Source organism: Monodelphis domestica, chromosome 3, assembly GCF_027887165.1.
Source record: "Monodelphis domestica isolate mMonDom1 chromosome 3, mMonDom1.pri, whole genome shotgun sequence".
Lineage (NCBI taxonomy): Eukaryota > Metazoa > Chordata > Mammalia > Didelphimorphia > Didelphidae > Monodelphis > Monodelphis domestica.
Window position 1 is genome coordinate 406,033,846 of NC_077229.1, and position 24,241 is coordinate 406,058,086.

The following is a 24,241-nucleotide window of genomic DNA, read 5'->3' on the forward strand; positions in this document are numbered from 1 at the left end:
AATATTTATTGGGAAATGTGTTGGGAATTGAAGAACAGGGAATAATGAAGGTTTAATAATAGGGAAATGAGGAGTTGAAAGGAGAGAGGGAATATGGCTGCTGGTGAAGTAAAAGGAGAGAGATGTCCCCTGCTGAGAGACTATTTTTGAAAAATGGGGTTCCTGAGAAATGAGCCAATTATGATAGCTTGAGGGGATGTCTTCTCTATAGAATGATGTTGCAGATACCCCAAAGCAGGTAAGTACAGACCCTCCTGAGGGACAAGCCTCCCCCCCCAAACCAAGGTCTCCCAGCAGGGGTCCCATAAGGACCATTTATAGTTGAATGGCTGTCCTAAGGTTCAGCTCCCTCTATGTCCCCTGAATGTTAGTACTCTTATCTGACTGCGATATTCGAATAAAGATGAATTTTAATAACAAGTTTGGATTAGGGAGGTATCAGGGAAGAGGGAGGGGGAATTTCCCTAGATAAGATTTGCATCTCTCTCAGCTTTTGAGCTGAGGCTAGGCCTCACAGGCTGGTGGAGGGTTTCTGTTATAACTGTCTATGCTAATCTATGCTAGATTTCTTAAGTTTAAAGTCTTAGCAGTAGATAGCAAGAGGGAGAAAGTTCTGACCTTCAGAGCTGGTGGGCCTGTCTCTTCGGGCTGACACCCCTAAAGATTGGCCTTACAGTCTAAACTGCTTCCCTTAAGTCCTTTTGTCCAATGAACACAATCACAGGGATCTAGGTAGAGCACACAGGTGAAAAATTCAGGAATAGAGGCAATTCTATCCAGACAGAAAAAAAAGGCACCTTCCAGTTCCAGGACCAGGAAGGAAGAGCTAGTCACAAGACTAACTGCCACTCCCAGTTGCCCCTTCCTCCCCCCCAACTGTCAGTCTTATCAGTATCTTCTAACACTCCAACTGCTGTTTGTTCCAACTCAGTGGCAGAAAGTCCAAAACTTGCTTTAGTTTTCCTTTCCACAAAACTCAGATAAAATATAACCTTCTACAAGAAGACGTTCAGGATCCCTCTTCATTCCACTCTTTGCTCTGTTGATTATCTCCAATTATCCTCTATATTCTTTTCTTTTTTATATATCTAGTAATTTGTATGTAGCTCCTCAAGAGCAGAGGCTGCCATTTGCCTTTCTTCATATCCCTTCCACTTAGCACAATGCTTGGCACATATTAAATGCTGAATAAATGTTTATCAACTAAGTGCCACAGGCTCTATGGGTCACAGCTGAATAGCCTTTTCTTGGTATTAGAAATTGGGGATTAACTCAGCTGTGCAATTTATATAGTCAGAACCAGGACAGCAATTTTAATCACTGCTTTCATCCCCAAATTTTGTGAGTGTTTATAGACTTTGGTGCAAAAAAAGTTATAACCACAGATGGAATGGATGCCAATAAACATTACTACATCCCTAAATCTATGTGAAAGGAACACAAAAGCATGCATGTTGAAGATGGTTTTATAATGTATTCTATCTCTACTGGTCTTCAGAATTGACCATCTTATTTAAGAGCATCTGGAGTAAGCCTGCAGTACTTATGTTATATACTGAGCAATTTGGGATAGGGTCATGGAACCAGATGATTAATGCTCAATTTTTTTCTTCAATTCTGATTCCATTCTTAATTTGTGGGATTACTTGATCCTATCATGATTCATTACATGGGAGTCAGAGCTCTGCTACTAAAGCCTTTGTATTACCGAGTGATGAAGAGTCCTCGTGTCTGTTTATCTTTGGATATTAGAAGTAAGACATAAATAATACCTTCCCTGGTCACATCATATGGAAATGTATCCTTTGATGATACTCAAGCCTAGAATGTACTTCCTCAGTACTTACTTGGTCTTTCTCCCTCTTTATAGAGAGATAACAGGAAAAGAAGACAATCCCTGACATGTGTATTATTATGTCATCACCCCATGAAAGAAAGCATTGCCAAAAAATTAAAGCACTCTGGTCCTTTGGGGCAAGGAGAGAGCATGTATGTTGCCATACACATTGGAGAAGAGACTTTCCTTAAGTTCTCTCATCTCTGCCAGGAACAGCTCAGCTGAATGGAAGCTCATGGCACAGGCATTTCTACTGGTCTATTTAGAGATGCTAGAGTCAGAAGGAAGCTCGGGTATGAATCGTGGTAGATGAAGATACTGTCATTTGGGATATACTTGTAAAAGTAGAAACAGTGTTCATTAGCACATATAGATCTTTGGAAAGAGAAGAATGAGTGGTGGAAAAGAGACAAAGATGTTAGAATATTTATCATTATTATACTCACAACACTTCTCTTGGGGATGCCTCATCCTTAGTGTGGCCTCTCTTGATGTGTCTGTGAAAGTGCAAGAAGGTGCTGATGGACCATCACCAAAATGAGTGCCCCCATTCAAATCTCTCTCCTCCTCCCCTCTTCTCTGAATTCTCTATTCTATTGGTATCATTAGCTCTTAATGATTCAAATACTGGCAGAGCAGATGCCATATCAAGGGTCTTAATACATATTCCTTTATTGATTTCTATGTAAATGAACCACAAATTACTGATCTCTATATAAATAGCCTCTAGTCTCTCTCGGGGTCTAGTACCACATAACCAATTTCTTGTTGAATAAATCCAATATGATATACCATATGTATTATAAATTTAACATTCCAAAATATTACTATTTATATTTTCCCTTAAACCTACACTCCACTAAACTTCACTATTTATTTTGAAGACAACACTCTCCTTTCAGTCACCCCAAAACAGTCATCTGCCACTCATCTTTCCCCTTTACCTCTCATATCTACTCAGTTGCCAAGTTTGTTGATTCTGCCAAAAGTCTAAAACAAAATAAACAACCTCACATCAGTTCCCTTTTCTTCACAAACATGATTATCAATCTAATTCCTTTTCCTCTGAGATCCCAGAAGAAAAGTCAGCTTTTGTTTGAACTACTGCATGAGACTCCTAAATGGTCTCCCAATCACATTTTTTCCCTTTTCTAGTGTGTCTTTCACAATTTACCAAAAATAATTTAACTAAAGCAGAACTGACCACATCTCTTTCCTGCTCATGACACTTTGATGATTATTACCAATAGAATAAAATAAAAACTTCTCACTTTAGGTTATAGATTTAGAGTTTAAAGTGACCTAAAAGATCATCTGGTCAACCCTTGGCATATATACATATTTTATAAAAGAGGAAACTGAGGCTAACTTATTATATAATGTCTTGTCAAAAGGTCATAAAATGATAGAGACAAAATTTTAACTTTGAATCCTATGAAACTAAAGGGTTGTTTTCACTGTATTTTGCCATTTCCAATATTATTTTACATTACTCTCCTTTTCAAATACTTTCTTTAGAGAAACTAGCAAACTTGCTTATTCCCTCAACCCAATGTATCTTTTCCATCATCATGAATTTGCACTAACTTTGTAACGTGCCTAAAAAAGTACTTTTATTGCACACCATCCTCTTCTAAGCCCTATTTTTCTTGAAAGTTTGCCTTATGGGCCTCCACCTAAAGGGAAGACTTTCTTGTTCTCCCCAGTTTGTAGTTATATCTTTCTCCTTATGCAACTTTACGTTTGCCTATCTGATTGTATGAGGCAATTCTTAAGAAAATATAGGCTTTATGAGGGTAGGAATTTTTTTCACTTTGTGTTTTCATCATTAATGCTAGTAGATGACTTTGTACATAGTAGGTGCTTAAAAAGCTTTTGATGAATTACACTGTATTAAAAAGGGCTTATATAAAATCCTTTCTTTCTGGTCTGGTAAAACTCTAAGACAGAAGAGTTGCAAGGACAAGGCAAATGTGGTTAAATGATTTGCTCAGGGTTCCACAGCTAGTAATTGTGCAAGATCAGATTTGAATACAGGTTCTCCTGACTCCTTACTGAGCCACCCAGCTGCCCCGATGAGGGTATTATTGTTCATCCAGACATTTCTAATGTTGCTATGGAATCGACAAAAAACTGTATTTTTATGAGAATACACAATAATGAAATTGTAATATCAGATCCAAATTAGTATTGCCTCTTTAAAAGGTATCAGCAGAGTTATTTCCCCATATCTTCTCCCTTGAAGATGGTGTTACCATTTCAGATATTGATACCTCAGCCTTCATAACTTCTACAACATGGCAGAAAGAATCTTGGCCTGGAAACCAAAGGACTTGATTTGTCTTCTTGGTTCTGTTGTTAACTGTCAATATGTCTTTGGGCAAATAATTCAGCTTCTTAGATTTTCTACTTCTTCATCTTTAAAATGAAGACATTACACTAACTAGACCCTGAATCTTTAAATAGCCTTTCCCCTTACCATAAATTCAGAGCCTGTTTCATCTTACCATGTTTGTTTTAGTATAATCTCTTTTGAAAAATTATTTCTTATTAATTTAGATTAATTTCTGATGTCACATTATTCACTTATTCAGACATTTTTCTTACACATGTAATTTTGACTTGGAAACTATCTATTTAAAGGATGGGCCTTGATTAATGTAATAAAATAGGATTGTTAGGAATTCCTGAAAGTAAACAGTATTTAATTATAAAACAGATAATGGCAAATAGAAATATAAATGTACATATATATTAACACATCCATTTTTGTATGTATCTCAATATATACATGTAAATATATTAAACATCTTTAATTTAATTTGCATCTTTAATTTTTAAAACATTTTCATTCATTACTTTTTAGTTTGGATCTGAATTTTCTCTCTAAGACCTCTCTAGATAAACCAAAAAGTTATTACAAAAGAACCCATATCCTTCTTATACCAACTTTCTTTGCTACCTGACCTATTCACCAGTATAACAGACAATAAAATGATATTCTTCCCCATCCACTACATTTCAGATTCCCTATTCCATGTCTTACAAACACTCCAAAGCATCTAATGATCTCTATCTTACATTTAATGTAAGTACATGATAGTAAATAGGCAGCAGAACAAAATGAGTAAATGAAGAGAATAGAATGCATAAGAATATGAAGGAGCATGCCATCTTCTCTGACAAATTGCAGCATAGTGGTAGATTTTACTTAGCTTGTAAAGAGGCAGTGGTATTCCTCCTGTATATGTAAGCTGCCCAACCTCAAAGTTTATTTATTTGCTGTTTAAAATACCAACTGAGGGATTCATTGCCTCCACTCTCTATGGGGTTGCCTCTCTTTCTCTTCTCATTTGACAAAAGTATAACCTTATTTTTCCCAATCATAATGTTTTTCATATCATAAATATACATGACTCTATGATCACAATTATCTCTGTAGGAAGTATAGGACATAATTTACATGATGGGAAAATAAGTCTCCCCGAACTATATTAAAGTCTCCCCTAATAGCATGATTCTATAACTAATGCTTATACCATTAGATTCAGATCTTAAGGGGCTCTGAAAATATTTGTGTGGCTTTTTATCAGGGGCATATTGGTAAAAATTTAATGGCCCTCCAATAGAAAGAAAAAAAAACCCACTAAATTAAAAACATTTTTAGTTTCATAGCACTTATTAATATTTTCACCATAATTTTCTTAAATCTGTAGTTGCAAATTACTACCCACCAGCCCACCACCAGTTTTTATTAAATGAGAGATAAAAATGATTTTTTTACATTTTAAATTAAGTTGATTATATTTTAAATGTTAAAAACAAGCAATCTCTTTAGTATCAGGACAAGTCAAAAACAGATTCAGTGGCATAGATTTGGCCCTAAGGCAAAATTTGTAGATTTTTATCTAAATGCTAAAAATAAAATCAAGTCATGATTTATAATTTTTTTTAGTTTTCACAGAATTAATGCCTTATTTAAATCCAATTCAAGCACAAGTATAGACATCACCCTGTTTATATAATGTCTTCCTCAAAATGAATGATGAACAACAATGTTCCTCACGAAAATTTAACAATCAAGATGGTTCAACCCAATGGAATAGACTCAGAAATTAGGACTAGGATTGAGGATGATGTAGATAAAAGTAGACTGGGGTAGGTTGTCAAGTTCTGCTTGATGATTTACTCAAGGGTCAACAAACCAGGATGAGAAAAATGATTTCTGGAACTACAAGATGGTCAAAGACTGACAGACCAGACACACAGACATCCTCTTGCTGGGTGGTGACAAAGTTCATTGATTTGGGGTGCACAATTTATAGGGAAAATGATGAGTAAGACTTTTGTGGGAACGATGGGTAGAAATGATTATAAGATGGAGACAATGAATGTAGATTGGATGTAGAATGGTTGTAAGATATTTTCTCCTTGGCTTAGAACCTCTTGAATTTGGCAATTATGTTCCTGGGGATTGTTGTTTGATGATTTAATGTAAAGGGTGATCTATGGCCTCTTTCATGTCTATTTTGCCCTCTTGTTCAAGAATATCAGGGCAGTTTTCTGGGATAATTTCTTGTAATATGATGTCAAGGTTTCTATTTTTCCCACAGGCTTTCAGGTAGACCAATAATTCTCAAATTGTCTCTCCTGGATCTATTTTCTAGGTAAGTTATCTTTTCAATGATATATTTGATGCTTCCTTCTATTTTGACATTCTTTTGATTTAGCCTTATTAATTCTTTCTGTCTTGTGAGATCATTAGTTTTTACTTGACCAATTCTAGTTTTTTTAAGACTGATTTTCAGCTATGATCTTTTGATTTTCCTTTTCAGTTTGGTCTATCCTGTTTTTCATGGCTTCCAGTAAGTCAATTCTGGTCTCCAATTTGCTTATTACTTCATTTGATTTCTGTGCCTCTTTCAGGTGGACATTTTGTCTTAAAAGCTGTTATTTTCATTTTTGAATTACTTTCATTTCTTATTCTCATTTTTCTTCCTATTTTTCTTCTATCTTTCTTACTTGGTTGAACTCCTTTTTGAATTCCATGAGAGCTTGTGACCAATTACTTTTTTTTTTTTTAAGTTTGGATGTGTTTGCTTGTTTGTCACTCTCTGCTGTTGCTTCTGTATTTTGTTCTTTTTCTCCATTGAAATTCTTCAGGGTCAAAAGATTTTTTTTTTCCTGCTGCTTATTTCTTTTGCTACTTGTGAATTGCAGTTCCTGCATGTTGGTGGACGTTGCTTTTTTAGCTTCTGTCTCACAGAGCTTTGCCTCAGTAGTATCTTCCAGGAAGTTCTTTGTATAGTGTACTTTAAAACATTTTGCCCTGAGGCTATTTTCCAACCCCTGCTGCCTCTGCTATGGGCAGCTTTGTTTCTGCCCAATCTCCATGCTCTGCTGCCCAGGCTCCACACACTTCAGGTCCCTAGGCTTGTTGACAAGGCCTTGCACTGCCCTCAGGAGTAAATCTGTGGTGCCTCCAGCTAGACCACAAGAATTTAAAGATTTGTCAGACCCTCATCTGATTCTGGTACAGTAGGTCGTGTGGGGGATGGGTGACGAGTTTGTGCCTTGATAAATGTAGATTTGCCCTGTTATAGCATGGGAATCCCCAAACACTGCCTATCTTTAAAGCTGTGTCCCATGGGAGAGCCCCTTTACTCCTCTAATTCCGATTTCTGTCCTTTTGAGATGCTTTGTAGTGACCAGTTGGAAGGAGATTCAGAAAGTTCCTGATACTGTGGGGCCATCTTAGCTCCACCTCCTGGGTTGAGCTTTCGAGAAATTTAGGAATTCTACGAAGCAGAGGTAAGAAAAGAATTCCTCATATGAATAAGGTACAGCCTCTGGAAGAAGTACATTGCTTTTTCCAACTGTATGGTGTTTGGATAGGAGAGGGGAGAGATTTGAATCAGAGGTTAATTGAGACACTTTTGCTTTAGTTCAGAAAAGAAGTGATGAAAACCTATACTTGGAGACTAACAATGTAAACAGAGAGAAAGAACAATTCCAACTAAATGAAATAATTGTATAAATACTAAGCCATTGTAAGTGAAGCTTGGGAATCTCTACTCTAACTATTGAGAAAGATACTAAAAGTCTTCAGAGAGGAAACTGTGGCCACCTTTTTAAAAAAAGAAATAAAAGCATAGTCTTCAAACTATAAGTTGTTAAACTCAATTCTTTAGAAAGGGAAACATTGATCACTATGAGCCAGGATGAGTCTGTCAAACTCAACTATTGCCAATCTCATTTCCCCCCTTGACAGGGTTACTTGACTAGTAAATCATGGAAATGTTTGATGTTAGTATAGCTAAATGTTAGCAAGGAATTTATCCTTAGTCATGTGAACAAGATGAAGAGATAGGGAAACTCTTCCACTGAATGAATTTAGATCATTTAAAATATTTCATAACTTCTAAGTTATGTATGATCCAATAACATGACAGGGAAAAGAAAACATATTTATTTGATTTAGGCTGCATTAAGAGCAACATGACTTTTAGAATAAAGGAAGCAGAAATCCCATTGTTCTTCTCTGTGCTTAGGCTATCTGAGAAAAGTTGTGTGCATTCTTTAGGTCAGATTTTAGAAATAACATTTAAAAGCTGGATGATATCTAACAAGATATTGACAACCAGGATGGATGGCCATATGTTTTGAAATAGATATAAATGTATTTTTGAAGGAATTAGATGTTTGTCGTGATAATGGTTTGGTGAAGGGTAGTAGGTGAATTGATTGAATTGATGTCCTAAATTTGTGCCAATTTCTAACCCTAACCCTAACCCTAAATTCGTTTCTAACCCTAAATTTGTGCTGATTTCTCTTTGTTTTATTTGGTGAGGAGGACAAAATCATTCAGCTTTGCTTCCTGGGTTGAGATGTTCTGACTGGGGTATGAATAAGCAAATGGGCAAGTGCAAAGTCATCAAAAAACTAAAATTAACCAACTCTAGAGAAGAGTATGATTCATATCCAATCTGTACATCCTTTTAATTTTTACTCCTCAGGAGCAATAATCAAATCAATATTATCATATGTGTCTAATCACCATTCCTATGGTTTCCTACAACAAATTTTCCTTGTCATCATCCCCGTATATGAGCTACATTCTTGTTTTTAGAATATATGCTCTTTGAGGGAAAGGACTGTTTCATTTTTGAATTTACATTCATTTTGTATTCACCTAATGCCTAGCAATTAATTCAACTAGGATCAATATTTCAAAGTTGCAAAGAAGTCCATTTGGTTTAATACAAGGAAGAAAACCTTAAAAAACATACAGAAAAATAAATTCCCAACAATTAGATTTCTCCAAAAGTGGAATGAAAAGTACAGTAATGTAGTGATTTTCCCAGACACTGATTCTAGAATCCTTCTTTTTAAGGTATGTATTGTTAAAGGTCCATTCTGCTTAAAAAAAAAAAAACTAAAAACTAAAAACTAAACTAAAGAATTAAAGTGAAAGTGAAAAGTCACAGGTTTGAAATTACATCAACAAGTACAAGTCAGAATAAATTATTTCAGAGGGACTCTCCCTTCAAAAAGAGAGATTCTATGATTTTCTGAATGGAGGACTGGGATTCTGCTGTTGGCTATTAGCTAGATGAGTTTGAGCAAATCACATCAACTCTCTGGTTCTCATTTGTTAAAGGCTGAATTTATATTATATGACCTCAAGTGTTTCTATCAATTCTAAAATTTTATGATTAAATTCAGTCCATTATTTATCCCTCAAAAAAAACCCAAACAAAACAAACCACTGCTTATGTGTCTAAAAGACTAACTGAATACTTTTTTTTCTTTATATGCATTCTGTTAAATCAACCTGCCAAGCCCATTTGTTAGCTCCATCTTCCTTTTAGCTACTACCACTGGTGTTCTTTTAAATTTCATTCTTAGTTCTGATTCTGTTGACAGGAAAGAAGATGGCAGACAGCACACTCTACTTATAGCAACTTTGATTTTTTAAAAATGGGAGGGGAGAGTAGCTCATACCCCCCCCACTAGCATGTCACCATAGCCCCTATGAGAGCTGAGGCAAGCAGACTGCTATCTCCATGACCTAAAGGCATTAGCTGAATTATCATGGATCAGACATCCGCAAAATATAAAATGAGGTTTCATTTGACATAGACATTTACATCAAACATATTCAGAATAATTATTTTCACTGGAGCATTGATAGATCAACCAATGGCAATTTAATGAGAATATTGTCTGTCCTTGTAAGTGATATTTCCCCTCAGCTGCAAAGGTGGTAGTGGAGCGCACTGTATCACTCAGTCTTGTCAGAGTAGATGTTCTGTCACTGATTAAAGAGCTGGATGTCCTCTTTAGTCACAAAAACATTTCATGGGATAACCTTGTTTCTGTCTTAATGGATTCGAGCAATGTAATGAGAGCTACCAAAGTGGACGTGAAGAAACCCTCTGAGAGTCTGAGTGTCACTTCTCACTTATTCTCTAATGGTTGTCCCTTCTAGGCTATCCAGAGTCCCTCAGAACAGAGCTAGAGGAGTCATTTAAAATGCACATCCCTTCCTTCAAACACAGACAGGCGACACAGGCATCAAAAAGATATTTTTTCTTTACCTAAAAAAAAACAAAAAACCTGAAATGCAATGGTATTTTAGCTTTACCAGAGATGTGTGCCTGGGTCAGATATTAAAGAACAGTTGTAATATCTCCATCAGGGTGAATTTTGTCTTATGCTTTCTCCAAGTCCCTTTCTTTCTCTTATTTCATTAGCCCCTTTCACACTTAAATAAAGTTTCTGAAATAATTTCGTTTGGCTATGCCAGAATCAGAAGCCCTTCAATAGACTCGTCAGCAGGGCATGAGATGATTATCCATGGACCCAAACTTAAACTATTGCTTGAATGCTGCCAGCGTCAGAGATAAGGGAAACATTTGTCTTCTTTTGTAGTTGGAGAAACTGAGACTTAGATAGACTCAACACTATTTCAGAATCTACTTTTCTATTTCTGCACCAAAATGTATCAGGTCCATGACTAAGAGGAAATGCAGAGCAAAAAAAAAAGTGTTCCTGATACCCAGGGGGATACAGTGAGCAGGAGGAAGAGAAGGAAGAAGAAGCAAAGGAGAACTGGATTACCAACAGTGCAGTTTGTGTGCATCTGCTGCCAATTTGAAGGAGCAACTAATTCACAAACTCTATGGTAAGCACATTGAACTGTTCTAGGATTTTTCTCATGCTTCATGAAAACAGAGATCATAACTGGGAAACCAACTGTAAAATTAAAAGAACTAGATGTTGCCAATAAAGACCATCATTTCAGGAAAATAAATTTGTTTCTTGGAAGCCGTACTTTCATGTATGCTTGAGGTGCCCACAAGAAAACTAATTCAACCGAGGAGGAAATTGATCTTGCTTCACTGGTTTATATGAACAGAGTAAAATACACACCAACAGGTTATAGCACTTAATAACTCTTTGTTTCCTTAATAATGAATCAAGAGAAAGATCACCTTGCTTGGTCATATTTTGAAGTTAAAAGTACAAAATGGTCAGCTCTCTTTCCAAATTAATGACCTGATTAATAGTAATAACATTAATTTACATTTATATAGCACTTTAAGACTTTGAAAAGATCTGTTTTGTGCCCATCAATAACCTTATGAAATAAATGCTATCATCATCCACATTCTACTAATGAGGAAACTGAGACCCAGATATTTTAAGAGAATTGCCTACAGTCACATAACTTCCTAGTGTCTAAGACAAATTTCAAGTCTAAATTTTATTGACCCCAATTCTAGTGCTTCGGTTACTAGACCCCTCTTGCTCTGTATCACCAAATACAATCTTTAGGATCAAAGAAATTTTGATATTACTTTGATTTTAACAATACCCAGTTCAATTAGGTTTTTTAATTGTGATTCCTATAATTTTTTATATCATAATAATTTAAGCATGATGAGACTTGGAAAATTCAGTATACTATGTGTTGTTCCATTATGAAGAAATTAGAATTTTCAGACAAATAACTAACAAGTAGGAAGGGCTTATATTTTATATCTTTAGATTTTAATCTAAAAGATCATTCAATGATTATATCTAGAAAATGTGTACATATTTTATAAACATCTGCACATGCATGTGTGTGCTCTTCAAGAAGGTAAGTGTTGTCTGAAAATAATGTATTTCATTACTTAATTTATAAAATGACACTGTGGACAGAGAAGCATCCTTGGAATAAGGATGATCTGAGATCAAGGCCTATTTTTTTTTGCATACACTTTATGTGATCTCATACATGTCATGAGACCTCTCAATATCCATCCGTATAATTACTGATACTATAAAGGGTAGATAAATCATTTATCTGTAACCTGGAAGGAAATCCTCTTACCTAATGTAATCACAATTTTAAAATATTTTAAAAGATAACTTAATTTTACTATAATTTCTTTTTCAATAACAAGACAATTTTAATACTACATATTTATTATTGCTTTACCCTAGTTAGAAGAAATTCATTTTACAGTTAAAACAACCCACTGAGGGATCCAGATATCTTCATGAAGTTATGTTTTTCCACTGAGTTTTCCCCAGATCTTCTGAGAAAATATGGTGGTGTAGTATCAAAAATCATACTTCCCATTAATATTAAAGGTGAGAAAAATATTCTTAATTACCTATAGGGATTTTATATGGAGTCATTCATAGAATGGTAGAAGGTCATAAGGTAGTAAGAGACAAAAATTAACTGGCAAGCTCCTTGGAATACTCTCACTTGATCATCTACTTTTCCTTGGAAGTTTTTGCTATGCCATATTTAAAGTCAGGAAAACATGTGGGAACATTTCCCTCTTTCCACTAAAATAATTCATATCAACAGGGACCAGGGAGGGATATAATTTTCTCCCTTTCATTTGTTGAAGGAAGAATCAAATATTTTCTAACTTGGGCTTCACACATGTTAAAATATATGATATAGTTACCAAAATTACAGTGGAATGCAAAATGGTGAGTCCATATATTAAAGAGCTTGTCCAGAGAACAAACTTAGGAGATACCTTCCAATTAGAAAAAAGAGATTAGGTGCACACTTGCCATCCTTTCTTGGCATCATATAGCAGAGGAAAGGTGAAATTAGAAGGCTGGCTGCATTTGGCGGGGATAGATAAGGAGCGAAATTTAGATTTTTTTTCCCTTCTCCTTGAAATGGCTAATCAATAAATCACTGTGTGTATCTGTCTATGTGTGTGACTGAAAAAGAAAGATGAGTACATTGCTAATTTCATAGTTCTATAAATTTAAGTAATTTCACATTTTAGATAATACTTTGTAAAAAAAATCTTTTAATTTCTGTCACAAATCTATGCTTAGCCTATTGAGGGGCAGTGTAGATCTTGGTTTCCTCAGACATTTCCAACCACTGGAATCAGACTTCAAAGGGATGGACTAACTGTAGAAGCAATGGGAGGTAATGAAAAGCAATAGAAATATTTGTAAACTTGGACTCTAGTTCCTAAATCTTTCATTATTGGTCTGATAATATTTGATTCCACAATATGCTACAAAACTTGTTTTACTATTTTTGAAATAGGGCTAATAAAATCTCTTCAATTCAACAATTATGTATTGAATGCTTGTTTTAGGTATTGGACATATTGATATAAAATAATACATGCATTGAGAGACAACTGCTTTCCTCAAGGAGTCTAAATGCTACTAGAATTTGTAGAAGAAGAGATTCTGGCTGGACCATGTAAGAAAGAGAACAGGCAGTAGTAGATGGACTATCTTACTTACAACTTAGAGGTTTCAGAATTGAACAAACACGCAACTAAAAGACTCAATCTGGTGAGATGAATAAAAATATTTTGGGGATTCAAAGAGGCAGTAACAAAATACTTGGCATCATTTCTCCCTCTTTGTACCTACATTCTTATATTAAATTACAATAGAGCTAGAAAAAGGAAGAGAGAGAGAGAGAAAGAAAGAAAGAAAGAAAGAAAGAAAGAAAGAAAGAAAGAAAGAAAGAAAGAAAGAAAGAAAGAAAGAAAGAAAGAAAGAAAGAAAGAAAGAAAGAAAGAAAGAAAGAAAGAAAGAAAGAAAGAAAGAAAGAAAGAAAGAAAGAAAGAAAGAAAGAAAGAAAGAAAGAAAGAAAGAAAGAAAGAAAGAAAGAGAAACAGAGAGGCAGAAAGCGAGATGGGGACTGACAGAGGAGAGAAATGATGATGATGATGATGATAGTGATCAAGATGATCATGATTGTGAGTCACTTCTAAATACAAAGATTGTGGTAGGCAAATGAAATAGCACCTTGAAAAATGTAAAATTATATCATAAATGAAAGTCATTATTATTGTTATCCTTTGTTTCCAGATTGACCAGAGATTATGTGAATGGAAGATGAAGGGAGCAACTCAGACAATAGCTCATATTCCTTACTCGACAAGTTCCATGTCATCTCCAAGCCAGAATGCAATGGCTCATGTCTTGTTCTCTGAATTGTCAAGTCATTCGCATTTGAGATATCCCATGACAGTTTCCTACAGTTGGAAGAGCAGCAGCAAAGCAATTTTTCGGTCTTGGCTCTGCAAGTGGAGGGAGTCACCCCAGCTCGTAAGACTTGCTCTCCATGTATAAGCACTGATTCACTTTCATTTTAATGGGGAAAAGAAATCACCAGCTAAATTACATTCAGGCAGCTTAGTGGATGATGATTTGGTCAAGCGGTTACTTTTAATCTCCTAAAGGACATTGTGTTTTCAAACAGGATGGATGAACCAGTTAACATGACTTGTTCCCTAATCTTTTTCCCTTCAACTTGAGACATTCTTAAAATGCTGCATAAAAAACAATGAGCACATTTTTATTTGAGCACCTACTATGTTATAGCCTTGTATCTGTACTAATAATGTGGAAAATGAAAGTAGAAGACATGGTTTCTTCCATCATGGAGTACTACATATAAATGCCAGTGTAGTATAGCAGGAAAGTAATGGACTTAGTATGAGAAGACATGGGTTCAAGTACTAACTTTTCATTTACTAACTGTGAGAACTTGGGTAAGTATTTATTTTTTACTTTAAAATATTTTTATGAGGATTTGTAATATCTTTCCCACTGTTCTCATATTAAACAAATATAAACAAATAAAAGCATCATCTCACACACACAAAATGTCCAATTTTTTTTTATTTTCTCATTTTCCATGCTTGACTATCTATCTATCTATCTATCTATCTATCTATCTATCTATCTATCTATCTATCTTAATTTTCAGGTCATTACCTCCCTGGCAGAAGCTGAGTGTTTTATTTCAATGTCAGGTTTTTCTGGACTTGAGATTTATTATTACATTGATCACAGTTCTAAAGTTTTTCAAAATTCTTTTGGTATATATTGTTACTATTGTATAATTATTCAAATTTTGCACACTGTGTACTTGTACTATACAGTTTTTGTGCATTACTATATGTCAATTCAAAGAGCTTCATAGCTTCCTCTAAAATAATTTTTTACTTCTTACAACATATTAATATATTTCACCATTGTTATTAATATTCCACCATGTGTTTAGCTATTCCTCAGTAGGAGACAACCTCATTAGATTCTATTTTTGGGCTGTTATATAAAGATGTGCTATAAATATTTTTGGTGTTTTGTGATTTTGTTGTTTGAGGCAGCTAGGTGATGCAGTGGATAGAGCACTAGGCCTGGAGCCAAGTGGATTTAAGTTCAAATCCAGCAGCAGACACGTCCTAGCTGTGGGCAAATCACCTCACCCAGTTTTCCTTAGTTTCCTAATATGTAAAATGAGCTAGAAAAGGAAATGGTAAACCATTCCCCTATCTTTGCAAAGAAAATCCTACAAAATATTGGGAATTATAAAAACACTGAACAACAACAATAATAAATATTCTATTACTTATATTTTGCCTTTTAACTTTTTCATTTATTTGTTTTGTAATATAGGTCAAGGAGTGGGATATCAGGATGTAGACTGTTGAGTAACATTTTGTATATGCCTAAACCATCTCACACCTCTACTAACAAAGTACTAATGTTTCGGCAAGTAATTTTACTTTTTATTCTGCATCCAGAATATGGATCATGCTAATATATCCATGCTTAATTTCTCTAACTGCAAAGTGTAAATGATAAAAATGATTTTTTCTTAGAGCAATGCTATAATAACTGAATAAAATAATTAAAACATAAGTAAATGTGAAATCTGAATGCCCCGTTCTGAATGCAAAGGGTTTATCTAAGACTTTACTATATTGACTTTGTTTCTCAAAGAGGACCAATCTGCTTTTTCAATCCTGATTTTAAACTGTCTGGAGGATCATGTTTTAAACTTGTATGACTCTCCAAAGTAACATACACAAGTCAAAAAACATGGTTTGGAAGCATGTTATTGATATATTCTGGATATCATCATTATAATTATAACACTAAAGAAAAAAATATGAGATACTAGGTTCTATATGGCACTGTACTTTGTTCTCTATGTTATAAAAGGGAAAATTATGAGACTAGCCTTGATTAAATGATTTTCTTCAATCAGAAAGGAGTAAGGGAAAAGTATGAAGGAGAGAGAGATAGAGTGATTACTTTCCTTGTTGCTTCATTTAGCTTGCAATTCTGTCACCACCATGTAGGACCCCTAGCAAAGTTCACCCGGAAGACCAGGCAGCATGGAACATGGAGACAACAGGCCGCATGCTTCATGGTTCACGACTGATATACCCTCCTGGCTTTGCCCTCCATCCTAGCATTGAATACTGATGACGAATGTCAGGGGGCTAGAGAAGTTTAGGATGATGCCAGACACCTATCCTATGTTGACAACAGCCATTTAGGCTGCCAGGAAGGTAGGTGGAGCTATTTTTCCCCACACAATCTAGAGAGAACTACACAAACACAACTACAGCTCCTACTTAACTTTCTTTTTATAAAATTTTATATTTTCTTGCCTACATAAAAAAACAACAATTTTTACCTTCTTTTAAAAAAAGGTTCAGTCAAATTCTTCTCTCCCCCTTTTCACCTATAAGATGGCTAGCAATCTGATATAGATTTTACATATGTAATCATGTAAAACATCTTTCCATATTAGTCATTTGGGTTAGTTTTTTTTGAAAATTTTATTTAATTAGTTAATTTAGAATATTTTTCCATGGTTACAAGAATCATGTTCTTTCCCTCCCCTCCCCCAAACCCCTCCTGTAGCTGACTCTCAATTCCACTGGGCTGTACATGTGTTATTGAACAAGGCCTATTTCCGTGTTATTGGTAATTGCACTAGGGTGATCATTTAGAATCTAAACTTTAGAATCTACTTCCCCAATCACATCCCCATTGACCTGTGTGATCAAGCGGTTGCTTTTCTTCAGTGTTTCTATTTCCACAATTATTCCCCTGAATGTGGATACATTCTTTCTCATAAGTCCCTCAGAGTTGTCCTGGATCACTGCATTGCCACTAATGGAGAAGTCCATTACATTCTATTGTACCACAGTGTATTAGTCTCTGTGTACAATGTTCTCCTGGTTCTGCTCCTCTCGCTCTGCATCACTTCCTGGAGGTTGTTCCAGTCTCCATGGAATTCCTCTACTTTATTATTCCTTTTAGCACAATAGTACTCCATCACCAACATATACCACAATTTGCTCAGCCATTCCCCAATTGATGGGCATCCCCTCATTTTCCAGTTTTTTGCCACCACAAAGAGTGCATCTGTAGTCATTTTGTGAAAGAGAACTTGATCAAACAAAAGAAAACTGAAGAAACAAAGTGTAATATAGTATATTTGTGTCTCCCTTCATATTCAATGAGTACTTTCTCTGGAGACATGGCATTTTTCATCATGGGTCATTGAAGATTTTCTTGGATCACTGTATTGCTATCAATAGATGTCATTCATAAATGTTCATTATATAACATTGCTCTTAAATGTGAGCATTGTTCTCCTGGTTCTGCATAATTTACTTTGCATAAGTTCATGTAGATCTTTCCAGATTTTTCTTAAATCATACTTCATTGTTTCTTATAACACATTAGTATTCCCTTAAAACCATATACCACAAATTGGTCAAATGTTCCCCAATTGATAAACAACCCTTTAGTTTCCAGTTCTCCTACTTAACTTTCAAATAGCATTGATACATGAATTTAAATACAGATATATGACATACAGCCACTCAATCAATAAGAATAATTTGAACACCTGCTATAAGTAGAAAACTAAAATAGTTTGAGGATGCAAAGAATTAAAAAGCATGATACTGGCCTCTATGGTGCTTACAAGTTTCAAAGACATCTATAGAAATGAAAGAGCTATGAATGATACTAAGAAGTATATTCTAAATATCAAATAATTGAAATATAATTATTATGGTGATAATGAAAAGAGTTTTATATTTACACATTTACCTATTTACCTACACATACTTACATTTACTTAACATTTAGAAAGTTTCTTAAGACTGACAATCATGAAATACTACTTTGTCTGAAGAATTAAAATTGAAGGTCAACCAAAGGGACAACACAGAGTATTAAAATGAATGAATGTGTGGATGAATGAATGTAATATTTATTAAACATACACTGTTTCAAAGAATGGAATACATATATAATAGTAAGAAAGACTTTGGACTCGAGGAATTCACATTCTATAGTTGTGTAAACTACTTGATAAAAAGTAAAGTAATGACATTTTTTGACCAATGTTTGGTCCTTACAAGATTTTACATCTTTAAGAAATGCAATATGTTCTGGTGTAAATTTTTATTTTCCATTGTTTTGGATAGAGTTCACAATATTTTGATATATATATTCTGGTTCTTCATGAAATCACAGATCACACTGAATATAAGCCTGTCTTTGATGAACAGTCAAATTTGCTTAATTTTAACCTAGATAGACGATAGGATATAAATGTAGTTTAAATAACATTTAAACCATTATAGTTCATAGAAGCATTTTAATCTCTATTCCTTAAATAAAGTCATTAATTTTTCATTATGGAATAATATAGAAATGGATTTTGAGTGATAATGCATGTATAACCCAGTGGAATTTCTTGTCAACTCCAAGAGGGGGAGGGAGATTAATAGGAATCACATAACCTTGGAAAACTTATGTGTAAATTTGTCACTGGAATAAAATAAAGGAAATAAATTCATTATGTATGATATGGTTCAAATTTGTGTTGAATTATTATATATCCATTTATGATTTTTAAACCGTTGACTTCTATCTTAAAATTGATATTAAGTATATAATCAAATGCTAAAAAGTGGTATGGGTTAGACAATAGGGGCCAAGTGACTTGCATTTATGAATTTTTTGAATTCTGAAAGATTTTTTTTGGATGAATGTTTTCTTGTCTTTATTCTGGCAAGTTTTAAAATAGCATTTAGTAAAAAAAGTGAGTTTTATAATTAAAAGTATCCTTTTTTTACAGTCTTCAATACACTAGAACTTTTTTCATTTTCTTCTCTCTGAAAAGTTGTTTTTTTTTCCTTTATAGCAAAGGCTATGGGGTCCTAACTCCTAAAAGTGTAGTTCAATGATAGATGACAGTACCCTGATGCTTTTAGGGTACATGATCAGATCAAAGGATGATGTATAGTAGTCTTTCAGCCACAGTAACAGGGTAAATTATTAAGAATTGTGTTTTCCCATCTTCATAAAAGGAGTACTAGCAGGACTTATTTTGGTAGAAGAGGATAGGTGTGATTAAGTAAATGTGACCAGACCAATATGCATTAAAAATGAAGAATTGGGTATAAGATGCTGAAAAATTAGTTTAGAAAAATGTATCACAAAAATAATGAGGCATTCCTATAGGGAAAACAAGGGACAAATGATGGGTAACCGATATGCCATATTGGTATCTAAAATAAAAATAATTAGTAGGAGTTTCATATCATTCAAATAAAGAATCAGTAATTTGAAAACTAAGGACAATTGCTAATGACTAAATGCTTTCACTTTGCTGCATAACTTGGACCTTTTTGAATCTATATTACCCCACCATGGAAATGAGGGGATTAAATTATATGATCCCTCAAAAAGGTCACTTCCAGAGAGGCAGAACAGAATGTATTGTACTTCAGCTAAACACACACACACATATACACAAAGTAACAATCATGATTTCAGACAAAGCAAAAGCAAAAATAAACCAAATTAGAAGAGGCAATCAAGGAAACTACATTGAGCTAAAAGGTGCCATAGACAATGAAATAATAGCAACAATTTTTCTATCAAATTTCTCTGATAAAAGCCACATATCTCAAATACATAAGTAATTGAATCAAATCTATAAAAAAGAAAAATAATAATGAAGGGTCATACTTCAATTGATAAATAGACAAAGAATATGTAGGAAGTTTTCAAAAGAAGAACTTGAAGCTATTTCTATGAAAAAATGCTCTAAATTACTATTTATTAGAGAAATGCAAATTAAAACAATTCTGAGGTACCACCTCACACCTATAGAAATGTTAAATGCTAGAAACAGTTAAAAGAAAATATGTACGTGCCTAAATCATTAATGTGTTTGTGGACTGGTTCAAACATTCTGGAGAACATTTTGGAACTATGCCCAAATGGCTACAAAGCTGTGCATATCCTTTGATCCAGCAATACCACTACAATGTCTTACTCCAAAGAGATTTTTAAAAAGGAAAAAGATATATATTTCTATATATAGATATATATATAGATATATATATATACAAATATACTTATAGCAACTGTTTTTGTAGTGGCAAATAATTGGAAACTGAGATGATGCTCATCAAATGACTGAACAAGTTGTGGTCTAAGATTGTAATGAAGTACTATTATACTATAAAACAAATGATGAGGGGGATGGTTTCAGACAACAAAGCAAAACAAAGAAACAAAAAACCCAACAACATGGGAAGATCTATATAAACTGATAAAAGTGTGGAAAGGAAATTATACTGATGGTTTGTGGGGGAAGGGGCCAACTGGGAGTGGCAGTTGGGTCTTGTGACTAGCACTTCCTTCCTGCCATGTGGGACTTGCTTCCGGGTGTTGGGAGAGAGGAGCGTGGTCAGCCCAGTCTGGAGTGGCATGCTCTTCTTGGTTCAGCCAGAAGACACAGGCTTCTGAAGGTCAGATATGTTCTTGTTTGCTTTCTGTCTACTGCTAGATTCTGAAGTATACAAAACTGGACTGATATAGAGGAGACGGAAGTGGGAAAACCCTCCACCAGCCTCTAGGGCCTGGCCCTATACTCTGAAGCTAAGGAAAAACTCCAATTCCAACTGGATTATTAAACTTTATATTATTTGAATTCGCAGTCAGATAAGTGGACTATCTTTTCTGATCATAGAGGGAGCTGAAAATCAGTTCAGTCATCAAGGCAATAAAAGACCTTATCGGACCCCTGCTGTTTCCTCTCAGCAGGGGGCATCTCCCTCTCTCCCTCCTTTGCCTCACCAAGCAGTGTTCCCTCTCTCCCCTTAACTCCTCCTTACCCCATAAAAACCTCTTGTTATTCTCTGTTTTCCAATCATCCCATTTCCTTTCCCAATAAATATTAAAAAAGTTAAGTGAGAAGATTTGGCTTTTCTGATCAATACAATATCCAAATAATTTCAAAGAACTCATGAAAGAAATGCTATTTCCAGAAAGAGAACAGATATATCTTGAATGCAAATTGAAGTATATTACTCTTGCTTTTTAAATTTATTTTTAGTTATATGGCTAGTATGGAAATATATTTTGCATGATTTCATATGTAGAATTGATATTATTAGCTTGCCCTCTGTAAGACAAAAAATGAATACTCCCAAGTATTTAAATTTATAAGATTTAATAACAACAAAGTGAGAGAGAAAGGGGTTCCTTCAGCCGATTGAGTAGAGGAAAGATCCAGAGGCCCACAAACCTGCCCCACTCCAGCCAAAGCAAAAAGCCCGGCAGTGTGAGTTTCAGCAAATTTATAAACAAACCCATGCCAGGGAGCAACACAAGGGACACATGACAAGGGGACTCAAGAAGAGTAAAGAATTCTGGGAAATGAAGTCCTCAGGGTACACATTTTTAAAATATGCACCTCCTAGTGGGTAGGGCTGGGATAGGAAGGAGGGACAGAATTGCCATCTAAAATTTTTAAAATAAAAAATATAAAAGGTATAAATAATAAATTTATTTTAAAAAAGAAAAAGGTAATTTCCAATTCAAAAGTTCTGTTTCTGTAATGCTAACACAACCAGCCAGTTCAGTCAGTTTGTTAAACAAACTCAGTTTTAAACATAAAGTGAATTTCAGGCCAATAATAATAATAGTAATAATAATAATAGTAATAGATAATATTTACAGATAACTTATTATATTCCAGGTAATGTGATAAGCATCTAATAATTATTTTCTTATTTGATTCTCACAACAACTTTGAGAAGTGGCTGCTATTGTTTTCCCCATTTTATAGATGAGGATACTCAAACAGGTTAAATGACTTGCCTGTGATCACACCACCAGTGAGTGAGGCTATTTTCTAACTTGTTAAGTCTTCCTCAGTCTGGGCCTCTAGCTTTATCTATCCAGGATGCCACTTAGGAGTCAAAGATGACTAAGAAAGGAAAGTCAATGCTGGACTATAATATTCTGGATAAAGGTTTCATAAGACTATAACTAGAAACTCACGTACATAAAAGTGTTTGGGGGGGGGGGTTGCAGTTTAGTGAAGTTTGATTTCTGCTCAGGATGGTAGGCAAAGGATAACAAAGCAGAGTCTGGGGCCTGATTAAAATTTTGATTACTCCAGAGCTCAGTTTTACTCAAAGGCCGATTGTGGGGAGATCTGGAATCTAAACTCTATCCTGTGCAATAACATTTCTATGGAATCCTCTAAAGAGAAAGTGACATTGGTAGGATAATTTTGAAGAATATTTTATTTAGCTACAATTCTGCTGTCATTTTCTATATGTTTGGTATTTCTCTCCTCTCCTGATTAACAAAGACATTCTCATAAATAAAGGATCGTGGTTTCTTGAAATTGTCTGTCTTTCTCTCTTATTTCCCTTGTGAAGTCATAATCTCCCATTTATGACATCATAGTCTTTCTATTGCAATCAGTAGTGATGGTTCACATTAAGGATTAATTCCTCAGAGGTAGGAGAAGTTAGAAGAGCAGAGAGGATCTCAAGGAATAAAGTTCCATGTAGCACATAAATACACTTTTACTTTGGTATTTTAATTGCTTAAAAGAGAAGGATTTGGAAAGTAGTACTGATGAATGGAAGGAATTCAATGATTCTAGAAGTAATCATGGCCTAACCCTATTACCCTTCTTTGCTATACCCCTGCCCCTTTGTCAATTCCATATGACAAATGGATAAATATAGAATTTATTAAATGATTACTATGCTTAAAGCATTTTGCTAAGTCCTGTTAATGCAAGTAGAAAAAAAAATGAGACAGTTCCTGCTCCCATGGAGCGCTCAATCTAATGGGAGCAGACAACACATATGGAAGATTTCAGCTATAAATCAGATGGAGTGGTCACATGATCTTTAGGATGGAACAGCAAAGCAGATGTTAGTGCTTCTTCTTTAATGTCACACCCACTGATAAAAGCACACCAGTCTCTGCAGCTGAACGATTTGACAGTGCCAAGGGCTCTGATTGCAAGAACTTTCTTTTCTGAGTCTTCAATAACCATGGCTTTAGTACCTGCTGTATTATTTTCTAGGCTGTATCTCCACAGGAGTTGTTTTCTAGGATGATGTCTGAGGGCACTGCATTGGAAACATTATTATCCCAGAAGCTTTTGTCTTCTGGTTTGGGGCAGTGTCTATCAGTGTCTGAGGAAAGATGGTGGTCAAGATGCTGGTGCTGGTTTAACTTGCCTGGCACATGCTGAAGAAATAATCAAGCTGACAAGGGAGAATTGTTCTACCCTGTAGATGCTGATAACATTCCTTGGAAAAAGCTCCATAGATTGGTGATATGACCAGGGATAAGGCAGAAAAGGTGACTGGTATGAAAATCTATTACTTTATAAGGTAGTGATTTTTTTTTACAGTTTTTTTTTTTATGTTTAGAGACAGAGTGCCAGGCTCCTCCACCCCATCCCCCAGACTGAGTGTCATGCCATACCCTCCGAGAGACCAAGTGCCATGCTCCTCCCCCCCCCCACCAAATGTCAAGTGTTCCCTGCCCCCCACCTTACCCTACACAGGGGAGGGAGGAAGTGGTTTTATTGGATTGCTGGGTGGAGGGGCAGATGGAGTGAGGAATCTCCTCAGCATGGGTAGAAAGGTGGTGGGGAGTCGCCTTAGCACTCTGCTCCCCTCCAGCTTTGCAGCCTGTGAGCCACCCACCTTACCCTCCGTGCACTCCCATTGGGCTGCTGGGCAGAGGGTAGGG

The 24,241-nt window shown here is 35.1% G+C and overlaps 1 long non-coding RNA gene across 1 annotated transcript in view; it reads left to right on the forward strand.

Moving 5' to 3' along the window:
• The window catches only part of LOC103101926 (uncharacterized), a 95,755-nt gene extending 80,003 nt beyond the window's left edge, over window positions 1-15,752 (forward strand). The window contains exons 3-6 of the long non-coding RNA XR_001628566.2: window positions 6,451-6,504; window positions 7,543-7,648; window positions 10,849-11,024; window positions 14,201-15,752. This is a non-coding gene — a long non-coding RNA (uncharacterized LOC103101926). The remainder of the gene's footprint in view (window positions 1-6,450; window positions 6,505-7,542; window positions 7,649-10,848; window positions 11,025-14,200) is intronic.
• Window positions 15,753-24,241: the final 8,489 nt, after the last annotated feature.